The sequence below is a fragment of the Monodelphis domestica genome, chromosome 4 (assembly GCF_027887165.1).
Source record: "Monodelphis domestica isolate mMonDom1 chromosome 4, mMonDom1.pri, whole genome shotgun sequence".
Lineage (NCBI taxonomy): Eukaryota > Metazoa > Chordata > Mammalia > Didelphimorphia > Didelphidae > Monodelphis > Monodelphis domestica.
The window spans coordinates 232,617,105-232,637,695 of record NC_077230.1 but is presented as its reverse complement, the minus strand read 5'-3'; positions in this window follow the sequence as shown (position 1 = coordinate 232,637,695).

Below are 20,591 nucleotides of genomic sequence, written 5' to 3'. Positions count from 1 at the left end.
ATTTAGAGGAATAATAGGCCAAGTCTCAAGAGAAATCATTTTGAAAGTGGAGAAGGGAGCCCAGCAGTACCTTAGCTCAAAACTATTCTATAGAATAGTAACTAAAACTCTCTAGTACTTGCTTAAAAACAAAACAAAACACCATCACCACCACCACCAGAAAACCAGAAAGCTGATCAGTAAAACTGATTAGGTGCAAAAGACCCAAAAGCAGTTGAATATTGTAGTAAAGTATTTGATAAACACAAGGTTTGACATAAAAATAGTTAAGAACCCCAGCTCTCACCTTAGATTCTCAGGAACACATTAATGGTATATAAAGTGAGGTGAGTTGTTATTTTCCTTTCTCTCACCCCCGCAGGCTCATTTCTCATTTTCCCTCAAAAATTCTTACCCCTTTTTGTATCTTTCTGCTATTTCTATAGAATTTTTTATTTTCAAATAATACCAGCAGTCAACACAGTTGATAGCAAGTGCTAAGTCTAGAGTCAAGAAGACTCTTCTTCCTATGTTCAAGTCTCACATCAGATACTAGGGCAAGTCACTTAACACTGTTTGCCTCAGTTTCCTCTTCTATAAAATGAGCTGGAGAAGGAAATGGCAAACCACTGCAGGATTTTTATAAGAAAACTCCAAAAAACAGGATCAAGAAGAGTCAGACATGACTAAAATGACTGAACAACTGGGAAAACTGGAAAAAATCAGTGAGAAATTAAATTTAGACTAATATCTCACTCTATATGTCAAAATAAGCTTCAAATGGATCCAAGACCCAAATATAAAAAGTTCATATCATAATCAAATTAGAGGAGCAGTGAAGGAGATACCTTTCACAACTATGTATGGGAAAAGAATTCTTAACCTAACAAATGACAGAGAGGCTCACAAGAGATAAAGTGGACAATTTTGGTTACATCAAATTGAAATGTTTCTGCACAAAAAAATCAATGATGTTTGAATTCAAAGGGAAACAGTTGACTGGGGGAAATCTTTGCGTTGATTTCTCTGATAAAGGTCTCATATCCCAGATAACAGAGGATTTGTAGAAGTATATGAGAACATGAGCCATTAAATAAATGAACAACCATTAAATCAATTAATTAGCATTTATTAATTAGTTTCCAGGTACTCTACCTAGCTGAAGATCCAAATGGAAAAAAAAGCAAAAATCTTCCAAACTCTGAAGGAGCTCACGTTTTAGTAGAGGAGACAGCACATAGAAATCAGAGCACATGGGAGAAGGAGAAGTAACCTTAGAGAGGAAGGCATTAAGAGCTAGGCAGACCAGGAAAAGCTTTCTAAAGGAGGTGGCACTTCAACTGAATCTTCAAGGAAAACAGATTCTAAGAATCAGAGGACTGGAAGAATATTAGAAGCCTGGGGACCAGCCATCCAATAAGACTCCCAAAATAGAGCGAAGAAAACATAAGCAAACACAAAAGGGAAACAGGAACGGAACCAGAAACAAGAAGTAGGTCAGTATGTCCAGTTTGGGGTGGGGAAGGTAACGAATTAAGAATGATGACAAGGTGCCTTGGGAGGATCATGGTGCCCTCAATAGCAACAGAGAAGGATCTGGGAGAAAAAGGTAAGAAATGCCATTTTGCATGGGTTAAGTTTGAGCTGCATGTAGGGCAGTGTTGGCACACCTGCAGAGCCTGCGGTTGGCGAGCTGCTCCATTTCCCCTTTTCCCAGCACCAGACTGGGACATTTTTTGCATTCTCCACCCCTCTGTCCAGTCACCCAGAGAGCACTTCCTCCTTCTCTTTGGGGCAATGTGGGGATGCTGGGGCGGGGGGGGGGGGCCGGGAGGGGGAGAGCTCACAGCTTGAAATTGCAATCTGGGCATGTGAATTAGAAAATCTTCGCCAATGCTGATACAGGGCATCTAGTTTGCAATGTGCCACGGGCATTGAGGAAGTGAAGAGAAACACTTGAACTAACTAAAGAGGTCTAGAAATAATTTACGAAGAGGTGATAAATGAAGCCACAGAATAGGATGAATTCGCCAAATTCACCAGAGAAGAGGGAGAAAAGAGAAGGGAGGGGGTCGAGGCAGACTTGGAGTATGATCAATGTAGGCAACAATGGTATTATGTTTCATTAGACTTCCCAAGGAGTTAATGACATTTAAAAAAAAGTTAATCCAGCTCTAGAAAAGTTTCCCCAAAACTGAGAAGTTAAGTGACTTACTCTGGGTCAAACAATCAGTAGGTGTGAGAGGTAGGACTTGAAGCTATTCTCTATCCACTATATCTTTCTGCCTTTATAAGCCTGGCACATAGTAAGTATTTAACAATGAATGATAATTTTCAGAGAGAAAAAGCTCTATAGTGTGAAAGATGACTCTCACAGTTCTTTCTCTGGAGGTGGATAGCATCCCAGTCATAAGTCTAGGGTTAAGTGACTTGCTCAGGGTAACACAGCTATTAAGTGTCTGAGGCTGGTTTTAAACCCATGAAGATGAGACTTCCTGGTTCTAAGTCCAGTGCTCTATCCACTGTACCATCTAGCTTCCTATAGGAGGTGTTGAATAAGTTGAATCTTGAAGGAAGCTGGTAATTCTAAGAAGAAGAAGGGAGAAGGAAGGACAGTCCAGGCATTAGTGGCTACCTGTGCAAAGGCCTACAGGACTGGGAGATGGAATACCTAGTCTGGGGACTATAAATAAGCCAATTAGATTGGAACTTGTAGGGCACAAAGAAGAGTAATGTGAAGTAAGTATGAATGACTAAGTCAAAAGAAGAGCCAAAGTTCAAATCTGGCCTCAAACACTTCCTAGCCATGTGATCCTAAACCAGTCACTTAACCCCCATTGCCTAGCCTTCACCCCTCTTCTGCCTTGGAACCAATACACGGAATTGATTCTCTGATTCAATCAGAGAATTTTAGAATCAGAACAAACTTTAGAAGTCACCCAGACTAAGCCTGCTGTTTTACTGATAGACAGTAGAGCTGAATTGACTTGCCCAAACCCATGATCAAACAGGGAATGAATATTAGAATGAGTTACTTCCACTCTTATGATCCCTTCCCTCTTTACTCTGAAGTTCCAGTTGTCTGGGGTCCAGGAACCTGAAGCCTTGGGAGAAAGACTGAGATGTGCCCAGAGAACCCAGAAAATCTCTTTGTATGTAATATACACTTCATAAATAAATACTGAGTGAATGAGTGAATTTTTGTTCAGCGAATTAATGAATATAAGGCACCTTCAAATGGGACCCAGGTACCCCCAAGAGGACCCAGGCAATGACAAAGTGGCATAGGCTACCTGGGGCTCAACCAATTGAACCAAACAAAAATAAGTATACATATATATGTATATGTATATATTCCTGTTAATCATGAGTCATTTCCTGGGAAGGAATCCAGTAGCTTTTCTCCTGAGGACCTAGGAATGCTCTAAATGTAGCTTAGGCTGCCACTTAGTGGAGCCTCAAGAAATGACTCCTCTAAAGATAAAATCCCAAGGTTTTTTACTCAGAGAAATAGACTAGAGCAGTGATGGCCAACCTGTAGCACAGGCGCCAAAGATGGCATGCAGAGCACCTTCTGTGGGCACGTGGCCTCCCTCCTGCCCCCCAGAATAGGTTACTAGAAAGGCAGAGGGACTCAGGAAGAGCTGCTCCCCACCCCTTCTCCACTGTGCCTGAGGACAATTTTTCACATTCCTGCCCCTCTGCCCAGTAGCCTAGTGGGAGCACACAGTGGGTAAGGGGGGGGAGGGTGGCTCATAGGTGGCAGAGCTGGAAGGGAGCAGAGCACTTGGGCCACTCCCCTTCCCCTCTCTATGCTCACTGAGGACATTCCTCACTCTTCACCTGCCCCTCTGCCCAGCAGTCCAATAGGAACACTTCCTCCCTCCTCTGTGTGGGGTAAAGGGGGGGGGGGAGATGTTCCCAGCACTCAGTGGAGGGGAGGGGAAGGGCATGTGGTCTCTTGGGGTGGTTGGGCACAGCACTCCATCTCTAAAAGGCTTGCCATCACTGGGACCCTAGAGAAATGATAGCATCTTATAGGCCCCCAACTGCGAGATGTTAGAGACCCTGGGATGTCTAGAGAAAAGGGGCTGTAATATAGGTGGTGCATCCAAAGGGGAAGGGAACAAGCACTTTACAAATTATATTTAATTTTATCCTCACAACAACTCTAGGAGGTAGGTGCTATTATTATCTCTGTTTTACAGATAGGGAAACTGAGGCAGGCAGTGGTTAAGTGATTTGTCCAGAGTCAAACAACTAGTAAGTACTGGAGACTGATTTCAAATCATGTTTTCCTTACTCCAGGCCTAGAACTCTATCCACTTTGCTACCTCAGTTGAGGCAGCATGAGAAGCATTTCTGGCTACATAGATCCTTAAAGAATTGCTGAATGGAATCACAAAAGCACAGTATTTGAGAGTTGAAAGGAACCTCAGCAGCCATCTGGTTTAATTCACACTGAAAAGGAATACCCACTATAACATACCCAACAAGTATCTAGGCTTGAAGACCTCCAGTGAGGAAGAATCTACCACGTCCCTAAGAGGTCCATTCTACTTTGGGGAAGTTCTCATTGTTACAAATTTTTTCCTGGCATCAAGCTAAAATCTGCCTCTTCGCAACTTCTACCCTGAATCTTCCTGGCTCTGCCCACTGAAGGCAGACAGAACAAGTCTAATCTCTCTTTTGAAGGATATCCCTTTAAGTATTTGAAAATAACTGCTCTCATGTTCGCACTAAGCCTTCCCTTCTCTGGGCTAAACATGCCCAACTCCATTATCCTCATATGAAATGAACTCAATGCCTTTCACTGCCCTTGTATTTCCCCTCTGGATATTTCCCAGTTTCTTAAGTCATTTGTAAACTGTGGCATCCCAAGTTGACCCCAATGTGCCTAATGGGGTCTAACCAGGGCAGAGTTCAGAGGGGTTCTCATTTCCTCATTCCTGGAAGCTGGGCCATTCTTGAGTTAGACTTTTTGGGTTCCACTTCACACTACTGGCTCATAATGAAACGTGTAACTCGATAAAATCCCCTGATCTTTTTCAGAAAAAAATGCATCATTCCTCTTTCATTCTGTTCCTGTTAAGGTGAGTTACTTTATTTTATTTTTCTGTTTTATTTATTTGTTTTATTTTTAAATGTTTAAAATAAAAAATGTTCTCTCCCTCCCTTCTCCCCACTCCATTCCTGGAGCTGACAAGCAATTCCACTGGGTTATACATGTATATATACTCACAACCTATTTCCAAATTCGTTTTTGTAATAGAGTCATCTTTTAAAACCAAAACCCCAAATCATATACCCATATAAATAAGTGATGTCACATGTTCTTCTTCTGTGTCTCTACTCCCACAGTTCTTTCTCTCGATGCGGATGGCATTCTTTCTCTTAAATCCCTCGGGATTGTCCTGGATCGTTTCATTGCTATTAGTAGCAAAATCAATCACATTTGATCATCCCACAATGTTTCACTTTCTGTGTACAATGTTCTCCTGGTTCTGCTCATTTCACTCCTCATCAGTTCATGGAGGGCTTCCCAGTTTTTAAGAAATCAAGCAATTCATCATCCCTTATAGCACAATAGTATTCCAAGGATGATTTTTTTTCAAACACAAGTGTGAGAGACTGCACTTAGCTCTACTGACTTTCATTTAATTTTGAAAGTAATTGGACAGATAGATGGTACAGTGAATACAATGTCAGACCTAGTGTTAGAAAATCTGAGTTAAAATCAAGCCTTAAATGTTTACTAGCTATATGACCCTGAGCAAGTCACTTAACCAAATAAGGATAATAATAGCACCTACCTCCCAGAGTTGCTGTGAGGATCAAATGAAATAATATTTGCAAAGTACTTAATACAGTCCCTGGCATATAGTAAGCACTATTTAAAATTAAATGATTAAATCTAGCCTCAGACACCTAATGAGCTATGTGATCCTGGGCAAATCACTTAACTTCTATTTGCTTCAGTTTCCTCATCTGTAAAATGAAGGTAATAATAGCATCTACCTTTTGTGAGGATCAAATGAAGTGATAATTATAAAGTCCTCAGGACAGTGTAAGCACAACATACCTGTTAGCGATTATTATTATCATCATCATTAGATTTATCCCAATGTTTTAGCCTGTCAGGATGTTTTTGGGGTCTAACTGCCTCCCAGTTATATTACCCAGCTTTATGTCATCAGCAAATTTGCTGAGTATACCATCTATATCTTTCCCAAGTTGTTGCTAAAAATATTAAATCGTGCAGGGCCAAACACAGATTTCTGGGCTACTCTAATGGAGGCCTTTTGCCAAAGTAACATTGAATCATTGATGACTACTCTTTGAATCACTACAGTGAACTTTGTCTGAGTTCTTCTAACTGCTTTTTTTTTTAACCTTACCTTCTGTCTTAGAACTAATACATGTGTTGGTTTCAAGGCAGAAGAGCAGGAAAGGCTAGGCAATGGGGGTTAAGTGACTTGCCCAGGGTCATCCAGCTAGGAAGTGTCTGAGGTCAAATTTGAACCCAGGGCCTCCCACCTATCTGCCCCAGTTCTTCTAATTATAATACCATCAAATTCACATCTCTTTGCCTTTTCTGCAAGACAACGATCAAAATACCTTAAAATCTAAGTAAACTATATCTAAAGTACTCTTCTGAACTACCAATTTAGTTACCTCATTGAAAAAAAAACCCAAACCATTAGCCTTGCCTGGCCTCAGGCACTTCCTAGCTGTGTGACCCTAGGCAAACCATTTAATTTCAATTGTCTGTCCTTTACCACTCTCCTGACTTAGAACTAATACTTGGTTTTTATTCTAAGACAAGAGGTAAGGGTTTTTAAAAATTACCCTGTCGTGGCCAGGCCTTGATGAAGGCCATAATTATCATTTCCTTTACTTCAATCAATTCATTCAATCATTTTAACAACCATTCTAGAATTTTCCTAGGATGTGAAGTCTAGCTTACCTACTCATGGATTATAGATGCTGTCCCCTTCCCCTAATTTGAAATCAAGACATTTAACCTTTTTCAATTTTCCATCATTTTTCAAACATCACCAGCAGGGACTTGGCAATTGCCTGGGATTACAGAACTGGAAGGGACTAGAGAGGCAACCTAGTCTGACTTCCTCATTTTATAGATGAGGTCATTGAGGCCCCCAAGAGACTAAGTGATTTGGTAGGTAAGAGTCAAAGGTGAGATTTGAACCCAGAATCTATGACTCCTGAGTCAGTCCTCTTTTCATGGTATGGCACTCTCTTCTTTCCTTTTTAAAATCCATTTAAGTCAAATAACTTTAATTCATCAAGGGTACTAAATACTCTCTTCCTATCTCTTTACCTATCTTTGATATGAATCCCTTGATAGCCATCTTTGTTCTGTCATTTCTAATATAATGGTCATTTTCCTTGGTGGGGAGAGAAATCAGATGAAAAATAAGAATGAAGTGGCTCTATCTTCACTCTCTTTTCAGTTATAATCATCCCAGATGCTTCAAACAGGGTTCTGTTCCTACATTGATCCTCTTCTTTTCCCCAATAGAATTTTTAAAACTTTTATTGACCCTAACTTTCCTTGCTAACCTCCCATCATTTTGAGGTCCCAACTCTTTTTTTTAGTAGGATGATAACCCAGGTTTATAATCATCCTCTGTTGATAGCCCTCACTTCCTTCTGCTGTGCAAAAACTATAAAAATCTATTTAAAAAAACTGGTTGGAGAGTATACTATACATCTACATCACCCACCTCAGAAGTATCGCCTTTCCCCTCTTCATTAGAATGGTTTCCCTTAGTGTCTTCATAATTTTCTTCTTGAGAATGTCTCTCCCCAGCTGACTTATCATTTAGAATTCTAGTCTAGGGTATTATTCTTACCGTTACTTTGAACTTTCTGACCATTCTTGCTCCAAATATAGGGTACATATATAGGTATTCTTTCTCCTGTGTCACAAACTCTTAAAGATGGTGATCACTTTCCACCAAGGGTCTCATCATCTCCACACCAGCAGTCAACTCTCCTATTAGTGAGAATCAGATCCAACATAATATTCCCCCTTGTTGCTTCCTTCACCTTTTGAAAGAAGACATTATGATTATGGAAAGTCAAAAAGGTTGTTGGTTATTCTGCTTTTGGCAGGAGAGGGGGTTGAGACAGAGGGAAAGGGAGAGCAGAAAGGAGAAAAAGAGGGAGAAGGAAGTAGAAAAGAGAGAGGGAAAGAGAGAGAGAGGGAGCGAGAGAGAGAAAGAGAATGATAGAGAAAGAGAAAGGAGAGGAGGGGGAAAGAAAGAGAGATAGAGAGCAGGTGATATCTGGACAAGTGAGTAGCCTATGACTGTATTCTCAAGCCTCTGAGCCAAACTTATGATGTGTTTCCAGAAATGAAGCCAGTATAACATTGGTCAAACTAGCCTGTATGTGTTGTTGTGCAGAATTGCAGAAAATAAAAAAAATAGTTATTAAATGCTTACTTATGTGACAAGCAGTTTTCTAGGTGATAGATAGAAAGCCAGACAATCTGTTCCCTAAAGAACTCCCATAAGTTGAGCAAAAACACATGTACAGGAGAGCCCAACTAAAGGGAGGATGGAAAAACCTGGAGGCAGAACTGGTTGAAGTGCCCTTTGGGTACACTGTTGAGAAGAGACTGAGCTATTATGTTATTTTTCCAGCGTCATAGAACCAGTAAATACAGGACAGGATTGAAGCTCAGGTCTTCTTGACTCCAAGTCCTTAAATCTATATACTCGATCACTTGAGTGGGCAGGATCCAAGCAGTGGAGACTTCCTTGGGAGAAGCTCCTAAGCCAGTTCACGTGGGGCCATCTGGTGTCCCAGTGGGGGTCTCTGTGTGGCCAGGAGGATTGGAAGATGTTTGAAGAGTTAGCCAGGTTACTCAGATGGCTAGAGGAAATGGCAGCACACACATAAAGGATGATTGCAGTTAGGAAAAGTGTCCACGGTGTAGAAAGAAAGGTTGGCAAAATGACTAGAATGTGGGATTTGAAATTGTAATCAAATACAATTCTTAACATTTTAATAACTTTGTGGCTATGAGCAAGTCTGATCCTCAGTGTCCTCCTCTGTAAAATGGGGATAATGATCCCCAAATGGCCTAACTCATAATGTAAATAAAGTACTATATCCAAGTCTGTTATTATAATTGGGGCCTGGGCCTTTCTAATCTTCTGTCTTTATTTGTGGTAACTGCTGGATGTTCATAGGTGATCCTATATGTCTAGCTTCATGTTTCATTCTATAGGTCACACCGGGAGGAAGAAACAAGGATGCACTGGTGTGCAGCCAATATATGCTCATCATAACTATACCAACCATGCATATTCCATTTCTCCCATCAGGCCTTGGCTGTTATATTCACCTCTGAGACTTCTCAGAGAGCCCTGTGTGTACCCTGATTGAGGCTGCCTTCCTTTAACTCTGTCTCAGTCCCACTGACTTCTCTGTACAGGGATCAGACCAAATTGAAACTGCAAGCTCCTCCCAGGATCATACATGCTCCCGCTCCCGCTTCCTGAGAATTGGGTTTCCTGCATATGCAGTGCATAATCACTGGTCACAAGACTGGACATCAAGGAAGGCCCTCTGAACAGACTAATCACGTGCTTCACTCAACGTCCTCTCTCCAACCACACATAATCTTACTGGACTCTTTCCCCAATGGTTAGCATACTCCTGCCCTGGCATACTTTTCTGGCAAGTCTGAATCTTCAGCAGTCATTGTACAAACCCCATTCCCCAACCCCAATTGCCCATTTCCTTGAATCCCTCTCAAACTTACTCCCAAAATGTTCCAGTCCAGATTGACTCTCCTATTCGACTGTGTTCTCTAGAATGCCTGCTTCATATTGAAACTTTTCTTCATCTTAAAACTTTTCCTTCTTATTGAGACCTGTCTGTCTCCTGCCAACATGGCATTCCTGGCAGCCCTTTCCAGGATTAGCTCCACCTTTCACTCATACTTTTCGACACATTGGTCATAACAGGGGAGTTGGATCACTCCTTTGCTCCCCATCATCACTTTGAAGCTCTCTGGCTACCATCAGCACTTAGTAGCCTTTCCTTCTATAAGGTTCATTCATTAAAAATTTATCATCCAATCAAGAATCTCATAGCTGCTTTCTCCCAGCCTCCAAGTCTCCTTCCTACCTCAATGAGTTTAATGCCTGGCTCACAGGCTTTCTGTCCTGTCCAAAACCTGCCCTCATATCAGGGAATTTTGACATGCACAAAGATGCTCCCTGAAACATTCCAACCTCCCAATTACTTAATTTGCTTATTTACCTGACCCTTCCCTCTGCCATTTTCCTATCTTCCCTGACTGAACCCTTGGAAAATCAGTTCAACTCTATATCATCCTCTCCACTTTGGTCCTGTGCCCCCTCATCCTATCAATGATCATGTCTTGCCAAACCCTGACCTTGGATTATTCCCATCATCCAGTGGCTTCACTCAATTCATGTAACACCAAAGAAATCTGGAGAAAATCAGGAAATTGCTCAGAGTCAGTTCACTAGAAAATTTATATTATGTAATCTTAACTGGCCCTTTATTATAGCAAGGCAAACCTTTTACATCTCCCTAATGGGTTTATGATCCCATTCACCACAACAGCTAACCCAGATTTCTATGTCAGTCCTCAAGTCCCCCATAGCACCTCCTTAATCCACCCTGTCATCTGAAGATCTTGCTTTATGTTTCACTAAAAAAGAAAAAATTGAAGCTATACACTAAAAACTCTCTCTTTTCCCCTGTTTCTTAAATCAGATCTCTTCCTTCACTTCCATATCACATAAAGAGCTCTTCTCTTTGCCAAAACAAACTAACCCCTCCATATGCCTTCTTGATTCTATTCTAAGCCATCTTTTCTGGAAGACTTCCCCCTAAGTCATTCCCACCCTCACTAATATTTGATCTCTCTCTTTTTAATGACTGTTCCCTTGTTACCTACCTATTCCCTCATATCTTCCCCATCATTAAAAAGTTCCCACTTGATCTGATCATCCTTGCTAGTTATAATCCTGTATCTTTCCTCCCTTTTTGTGCCTAAACTCCTTGAGAATCCTTCTACAATTGATGTCTCCTTTTTTTCCTCCTCTCATTGTCTTCTTAATCCTTTGCAGTCTGGCTTTTCTCCCTGCCATTCAACTCAAGCTACCTAAAGTTACTAGTGATATGGTTCAGTGGGGATATGATTGGGAATATAGACTCTAAGCAACACCCTAATGCAAATATTACTAATATGAAAATAAGTCTGGATCACTGATACATGTAAAACCCAGTGGAATTGCTTGTTGGCTGGGGGGGGGGGGGAAGAACATGAATCATGTAACCATGGGAAAATACTCTAAATTAATCAATCAAATAAAAATTTTCAATTAAAAAATAAAATTACTAGTGATGGATGTCTTAATTGTTGACTAATAGCATTTTCTCAGTCTCCATCCTTCACCTCCTTCTATGTAGCCTTTGACATGCTCACATCTTCCTCTCCTGAATATTCTCTTTTCTCTAAGTTTTCATGATACTCTTCCCTCCTGATTTCCTCCTACCTATTTTACTGCTCCTTCATCCTAGTCATATACATTCCCCAACAGTTTATCCTTGGTCCTCATCTCTTATTCCTCTATACCTTCTTATATGATCAACTTATCAGCTCCCACAGATTCAATTATCTTTTTTTTCTTCTTTTTTTTTAGTTTTTAAAACATTATTTTATTAGGTCATTTTCATACATTGTTCATTGGAAATAGATCATTTTCTTTTCCTCCCCCCCAACCCCACCCCCACCCCTTCCCTAGCCCACACACGATTGTCTGGGTATCACATGTGTCCTTGCTCTGAACCCATTTCCTTGTTGTTGGTATTTGCCTTAGAGTGTTCATTTAGCATCTTTCCTCCATCATGTCCCCTCAACCCCTGTAGTCAAGCAGTTGCTTTTCCTCGGGGGTTTTTTACTCTCTCGGTTTGTCCTCTGATTGAGGATAGTTTTTTTTTTTTTCCTTGTAGATCGCTGCAGGTTGTTCAGGGACATTGTAAAGCCATTACTGGAGAAGTCCATTACGTTCTCTTGTACCACAATGTGTCAGTCTGTCTCTGTGTACAATGTTCTCCTGGTTCTGCTCCTCACACTCTGCATCACTTTCGATTGTTCCAGTCTCCATGGAATTCCTCCACTTTATTATTCCTTTTAGCACAATAGTATTCCATCACCAACATGTACCACAATTTGTTCAGCCTTTCCCCAAATGAAGGGCATCCCCTCGTTTTCCAATTTTTGGCCACCACAAAGAGCTCAGCTATGAATATTCTTGTACAGGTCTTTTTCCTTATTATCTCTTTAGGGTACAAACCCAGCAGTGCTATGGCTGGATCAAAGGGCAGACAGTCTTTTATAGCCCTTTGGGCATAGTTCCAAATTGCCCTCAGAATGGTTGGATCAATTCACAACCCCACCAGCAATGCATTAATGTCCTTACTTTGCCACATCCCCTCCAGCATTCACTACTTTCCTTTGCTGTCATGTTGAACAATCTGTTAGGTGAGAGGTGATACCTCAAAGTTGTTTTGATTTGCATCTCTCTGATTATAAGAGATCTAGAACACTTTTTCATGTGCTTATTAATAGTCGTGATTTCTTTAACTGAAAATTGCCTATTCATGTTCCCTTGCCCATTTTTCAATTGGAGAATGGCTTGATTTTTTGTACAACTGGTTTAGCTCTTTATAGATTTGAGTAATTAGGCCTTTGTCAGAGGTTTTTGTTATGAAGATTGTTTCCCAATTTGTTGCTTTCCTTCTAATTTTAGTTACATTGGTTTTGTTTGTACAAAAACTTTTTAATTTGATGTAGTCAAAATAATTTATTTTGCATTTTGTGACTCTTTCTAAGTCTTGCTTGGTTTTAAAATCTTTCCCTTCCCAAAGGTCTGACATGTATACTATTCTGTGTTCACCTAATTTACTTATAGTTTCCTTCTTTATATTCAAGTCATTCACCTATTCTGAGTTTATCTTGGTGTAGGGTGTGAGGTGTTGATCTAAACCTAATCTCTCCCACACTGTCTTCCAATTTTCCCAGCAGTTTTTATCAAATACTGGGTTTTTGTCCCAAAAGCTGGGGTCTTTGGGTTTGTCAAAGACTGTCTTACTGAGGTCATTTACCCCAAGTCTATTCCACTGATCCTCCTTTCTGTCTCTTAGCCAATACCAAATTGTTTTGATGACCGCTGCTTTGTAATATAGTTTGTGATCTGGGACTGCAAGGCCACCTTCCTTTGTATTTTTTTTTCATTATTTCCTTGGATATCCTTGATCCTTTATTCTTCCAAATGAACTTTGTTATGGTTTTCTCTAATTCAGTAAAATAGTTTTTTGGTAGTTCAATAGGTATGGCACTAAATAGATATATAATTTTGGGTAGGATGATCATTTTTATTATGTTAGCTCATCCCACCCATGAGCAATCAATGTTTTTCCAATTGTTTAGATCTAGTTTTAATTGTGTGTAGAGTGTTTTGTAGTTGTGTTCATAGAGTTCCTGTGTTTGTCTCAGCAGATAGATTCCTAAGTATTTTATATTGTCTGGGTGACTTTAAATGGAATTTCTCTTTCTAATTCTTGCTGCTGAACTGGGTTGGAAATATATAGAAATGCTGATGACTTATGTGGGTTTATTTTGTATCCTGCAACTTTGCTAAAGCTGTTGATTATTTCAATTAGGTTTTTGTTTGATTCCCTAGGATTCTTTAAGTAAATCATCATATCATCCGCAAAGAGTGACAGCTTGGTCTCCTCATTGCCAATTTTAATACCTTCAATTCTTTTTCTTCTCTAATTGCTACTGCTAGTGTTTCTAGTACAATGTTAAATAATAGAGGTGATAATGAGCATCCTTGTTTCACTCCTGATCTTACTGGGAAGTCTTCTAGTTTTTCCCCATTGCAGATGATGTTTGCCTATGGTTTTAGGTATATACTGTTTATTATTTTTAGGAAAGGTCCTTCTATTCTTATACTTTCTAGTGTTTTCAATAGGAATGGGTGTTGTATTTTGTCAAAGGCTTTTTCTGCATCTATTGAGATAATCATGTGATTTTTGTGGGTTTGCTTGTTTATATGGTCAATTATGTGGATGGTTTTCCTAATATTAAACCATGCTTGCATTCCTGGTATGAATCCTACCTGGTCATAGTGAATAACCCTTGTGGTGACTTGCTGGAGTCTTTTTGCTAGTATCCTATTTAAGATTTTTGCATTTATATTCATTAGGGAGATTGGCCTATAGTTTTCTTTCTCTGTTTTTAACCTGCCTTGCTTTGGGATCAGTACCATGTTTGTGTCATAAAAAGAATTTGGTAGAACCCCTTCTTGGCTTATTCTGTCAAATAGTTTGTATAGTATTGGGGTTAGCTATTCTTTGAATGTTTGATAGAATTCATTTGTGAATCCATCTGGACCTGGGGATTTTTTTTCTTAGAGAGTTCTTTGATGGCTTGTTCAATTTCTTTTTCTGAAATGGGATTGTTTAGGTAATTTATTTCTTCTTCTTTTAGTCTAGGAAATTTATATTTTTGTAGGTATTCATCCATATCACTTAGATTGCCATATTTGTTGCCATATAATTGGGCATAGTAGTTTTTAATGATTGCCTTGATTTCCTCTTCATTAGAGGTGAGGTCTCCCTTTTCATCTTGGATACTGTCAATTTGGTTTTTTTCTTTCCTTTTTTTAAATTAGGCTGACTAGTACTTTGTCAATTTTATTTGTTTTTTCAAAGTACCAGCTTCTAGTCTTATTTATTAAATCAATAGTTCTTTGACTTTCAATTTTATTAGTTTCTCCTTTGATTTTTAGGATATCTAATTTAGTCTTCATCTGAGGATTTTTAATTTGTTCACTTTCTAGTTTTTTAATTTGCATGCCCAATTCATTGACCTCTGCCCTTCTTAATTTGTTTATGTATGAACTCAAGGATATAAATTTCCCCCTGAGTACTGCTTTGGCTGCATCCCATAGGTTTTGAAAGGATGTCTCACCATTGTCATTTTCTTCAATGAAGTTATTAATTGTTTCTATGATTTGTTCCTTAACTAGCTGGTTTTAGAGAATCATATTGTTTAATTTCCAATTAATTTTTGAGTTATCTATCCATGTACCCTTACTAATTATTATTTTTATTGCATTGTGGTCTGAGAAGGTAGATGCAATTATCTTAATGGAGAAAATTCTCAAATCTGTTCATCCAGCCCTAACCTCTTTCCTGAGTTCCAGTCTCACATTACCAACTGCATATGTAATAGCTAAAGGGATTGTAGAGGATTGAAAAAGTTACAGGGAATGGAGGAGTTGAAGGGACAGAGGGAATATGGCTGCTGCTGAGGTAAAAGGAGAGAGATGCCCCCTGCTGAGAGGCTATCTTTGAAAAATGGGGTTCCTGAGAAATAGGCCAACTATGATAGCCTGAGGGGATGTCTTCTCTATGGAGTGATGTTGTAGATATCCCAGGGCAGGTAAACATGGACCCCCCCCCCCCCCCCGGGACAAGCCTCCCCCTGGACCAAAGTTGCTTGGCAGGAATTTGATAAGGACCTATTGAATGGCTGTCCTTGTCAACTCCCTCTATGTCCCCCAGAAATGACAGTCCTCTTATCTGACTGTGGGTTATTTAACTCAAGATGAATTTAATGATAAGTTTGGATTAGGAAGATATCAGGGAAGAGGGAATCAGGATTTCCCTGAATTGGGTTTGAGTCTCTCTCAGCTTTTGTGTTGAGGTCAGGCCTTGTAGGCTAGTGGAGGGTTTCTTTTATTCCTGTCTATGCTAATCTATGCTAGTTTTCTTACATATTAGACATCTCAAGTTGGATGTTCTATATATATCTCAAACTCAGTATGTTCAAAACAAAATTCAATTATCTTCCCCCCACCAAGTCCTCCCTTCTTCTAAATTTTTTGTCAAGGGCACAATAATTTTCTTAGTTACCCTGGCTCTCAATCTCATCCTCAGCTCCTCATTCACACTCATTCAATTGCACATATTAACTGTTTTTCCAAGTCCTGTTAATTTTTTTACACATACATCTCCATCTGTCCTCTAAAAATGCCACTATAGATCAGTCACTCTAGAACAGTCCCTCATCACCTCATGCCTAGTATTATAATAGCCTGCTCCTTGGCATTCCTGCTTTGCCTGTCCCACTTCAATTCATCCTCTATTCAATTGCTAAAGTAATATTCCTAAGATATAAGTCTGGCCATGCCACACACTCTTATATACAAACATCCAACAGATTTCAATGGCTCCCTGTTATCTCCAGGATAAAAAAAAAAAAAAGCAAATCTCTGTTCGGTTTTTAAAGGCCTCCATAACCTAGCCCATTCTTACCTTTACAGGCTTGTTACACTTAATTACATTAATGCATTCTACAATTTGGACACACTGGTCTTCTTCTTGTTTTCATACACAACACTGCATCTTTTCACTGACTGTCTCCAGTGCCTGAAATTCTGCTACTTCCTGGTTACCCAAGCTTCCTTTGAGATTCAGCTGCAGTCCCTTTCCTCATTCCCACTTCTAGTGCCTTCCCTCTGAAATCACTTCCTACTTTCATTATAAATATCTTATAAAATCATCATTTTTTGTATGTTGTCTTTCCTGTTAGAATATGAGCTCCTTGAGGGTAGAGATCGTTTTGTCTTTCTTTATAATGCCAGAATTTAGCACAGTGCCTAGCACATAGTAGGTACTTAATGGTGATAGTTGATTGTGATGATGATGAAAATAATTCCCAAAGGACAGTTGCTCAGCAGTAGGATCAGATTTCCTAAGTAGCCTTCTCAAATCTAGTCCTCCTTTCCCAATCCACACACCCCATACCTTAACCTTTAGAGATTGGGTTTGTTGCTGCTTTTATCCAAGACATCCTGAATAGGATGGGGGGGGGGTTACAGTTCAAAAAAGAAGAAAATGAAAGAAGGTTTAAGACCATTGTTCAATATGGCAGAGATGATGTCAATGGATAACAAAGAGAAAGAATTGCTCAATTCATTCTGCTTCGGTTTTTTCCCCCTACCAAAGTAGAATGATCTTCAGAGAAGAAAGGACTGAACAAAAATGGCCAATTAAGGAATTGAAACTTGAAAAAAGAGACAGTTAGAAAGCATCTAGTTCTCAACAAGTTAAAATCACCAGACCAGGACGACCTGCATTCAAGAGTTGTGAAAGAACTGGCTAATGAGATTGCAGAGTCACTGTTGGTGAACTTTTAGGAATCTTAATAAACTAAAGAAGTGCTGCAGGAACAGATTGGCATACAATGTTCTAATTAAAAAAAAAAAGAGGAAGGAGATTCTTTAATCCATAGTCTAGAGAGATCAGTACTGATTCATGGGAAAACAAAGTAAATTTTATTATTAAAAGAGAAAAGTAATGATTCTTGAGTCAACATGGATTCATTGAGAATGGACTATAACTGTTGTTGCTGTCAATAATAATAATAATAACAATATTTTATTGATGATAATTTTTCAGTGACTCTCTGCAACCCAATAGAATTCTCATTTGCAATAAACAAATTCAGTCAAGCAAAATAAATCAATATATAAACCTTTTGAAGCTGGCCAGTGGTCTCTCAAAGCTGAAGGTCCCTTCTGCCTAGGTGTGGCAGTTCAGGCAAACAATGATGATATGGGAGACAACTCAGTGCTCAGACCTAGAGCTCAGGCATCTCAAAGCTATCCTGCTTGCCTCAGGGTTCATGTTTATTATATAGTTCAGTGAGTACATGCTTTTCTGGCACACAGTCATTTTTCAACATACATGATCTTCTACAGATAATTGGATATGTCACACATTAACAAACTGCTTACTCAACTTTCTGTGATCACATACCATGTTGCTGCAACAGAAAATTATGTGATAGAGATAAATGGTATAGGCAGGGTAACCAGGGTGTCAGTTCCCCCTAACCTGTGGGATGACCAGCTAAGAGAATCATTGTTGCTTTTGATCGGTTTTCACAATCAATTAGAATTACTTAGGAGATAGGTAACAAAATATTTCACAGTGAGGCACAGGGTTAAAGGGTAATTTAATACAGACCAGAATCAGGTATCTTTTTAATTTCTAAGTTGCATTTTTCTCTGTGTTTCATTAAGGTGCTTTAGCGATATTGCCTGGTTATTGTACACAAACAGATTTCGTGGAGTGTGTCAGCAGCTTGTGTTTTAGAGGAGTGATTGATTTGGTGCTTGTGTGTTTGGCTAGCAATGGGTGTGGGGCATCTGAATGTACCTATGCTACCAGAGAGAAGGGAGGGGTAGTAGGTAATGATCTTTGGGTTTTAATTCTGTGAATGTAATCTTTTTGGGGTAATAATCTGGGGGATTAAAGTGGGATATATTTGTGTTAACCCTGTAAGTATTTGTTCTTATATTATTTTCCTGGAACTAGGGAGAGAAAAATAATCATAGACAATAGTAGGGAAAGTTAGTGGGAGAAGTCACATGGAGGGGGTTCAGTGGGTGTCCCATCTTTCCTAGGGACCACCTTGTAGTCCTCAGTTTCCAATTGTGACGATATCAGATAGCATGGGCTTGATGGTTTCCTGCATAAACCAGGTCTAAAAATATATACCACCTTCATAGGTCAAACTTATTTCTATCAAAAGTCAATTTCTAGGAACCCAAATTTATAACCTCAGAGTCATCCTCAAGTCTTCACTCTTTCTTACACCTTCTTGTATCTGAATAGCTGCCAACTCTTATGTTGAGGCAGAACCAACAGGGAAGATTAGCAGTAAGTTGTGCAGTAAGCTCCACACTCAATAAACTCCTCCAAATAAACCTAGAAAAGGCCCCCAGAGCAAAACATCATGGGGAATTTTTTTTAAGTCACAGCAAATAATTTTTTCAGACCAGGTTAGCATAGGGAAGACAGACAGGGCTAGGGATGGAGTCTGCCAAGAATAGTCATGTAAAATTTTCCAGCCCACAGGCAGGGGTTGTATACTAAAGCAAAGGAAGGTCTTAGACTCATAATCAAGGAATGAAACTTTGAATAGGATATGGAAACATGTGCCATCTGGCATCTGGGAATTGTATTCAATATTAGGTATTGTCCCCCAGTAACTGGTAACAAATCTGGAGTGTATTGAGGAGAGGTAAGGAGAAATTACAGGCCCTTGGCAATGGAGGAAAATATGAAGTCCCAAAGCAAATAAAAACAGTGTGGCTCAGACCCCAGAAGCAGAGGAGGATCTCAATTCTAGCCTCAAACCCAATCTGAAGTCTCCAGAGAAATATTAGGCAAGAATTGCAGAAAAAAGGAGAGTTTCCAATTCTATCAGTCTGAACCAGCAAAGCTTCCCAGATCACTGATAGAGGCACAATCCAGCAACAGTCTACTAGTACTTACACCCAAACCCAGGACAAGAATTTTAAGAACTCAGACCAGTGGGGGCAGCAATCAGTCTTTGTCTTAGATCATACCACCCTGGGAGCACTAAAAGCTTGCAAATTCCCAGTCTAAACTGTTCCTGAAGTCCTGGAGCAACACAACACCAAGAAAGCAGCAATAGCACCAGGCCAGACCTTCCCTACAGAAATGCAGAGAAACTGGCCTTAATATCAAATCTGAAATCAGGGAGTAGTCTAGAAGAATGAGAAAATAAACAAAAAGGACCCCACCATAATGAACTCAATTAGAATTTTATTATGAACTCAACTAGATTTCTAGAAGAGTAGAAACAAGAGACTTAAAAAAGAGTTTTTAAAAAAGTTTTTAATCAATGAAATGAGTGTCAAAGAAGAAAAATTTGGTAAAGAACTATAGTCCATGGCAGAAAGAATTAGAAAAAGAATTAACAGCTTGGCCCAAAATTTACAAAACACTGCCCAAATAACACAATCCCTGAAAATTGGAATGAATCAAACAGAAACCAATGATTCCATGAGAAAACAAGAAATATTAAAATAGCCAAAAGCCTGAAAAAATAGGAAAAAATATAAAGTATCTCATAGCAAAACACCTGACCTGAATAACAGAGAGAGGAGGAACAAAATTTGAGAATCTTTGGATTATGTGACTGTCATTCATTTTTTTAAAGCCTAGACATTATTTTTTTAAAACCCTTACCTTCTGTCTTGGAGTCAATACTGTGTATTAGCTCCAAGGCAGAAGAGTGGTAAGGGCTAGGCAATGGGGGTCAAGTGACTTGTCCAGGGTCACATAGCTGAGAAGTGTCTGAGGTCAGATTTGAACCTAGGACCTCCCATCTCTAGGCCTGGCTCTCAATCCACTGAGCTACCCAGCTGCCCCCAAGCCTAGATATTATATTTATAAAATATTAAATGATTCTACAATATCAGTGTAGTTTTCTCTTATAGTTTCTTGGAATTAGGTTTAATTTTGCTTTTTCTTTGGCTGAGATCATAATTACTACCCAACTGATTTTTTTTAAGGCAGGGCTAAATTACCTAAAGGCAATTAAGATTCAGAAAAAGCAAAAGCAAACATAAATCTAATTAATCAAGAAAACCAAGGAAACTAGATATCAAACATCATTATTTCAAAAATTATAAGAGAAAAGTACC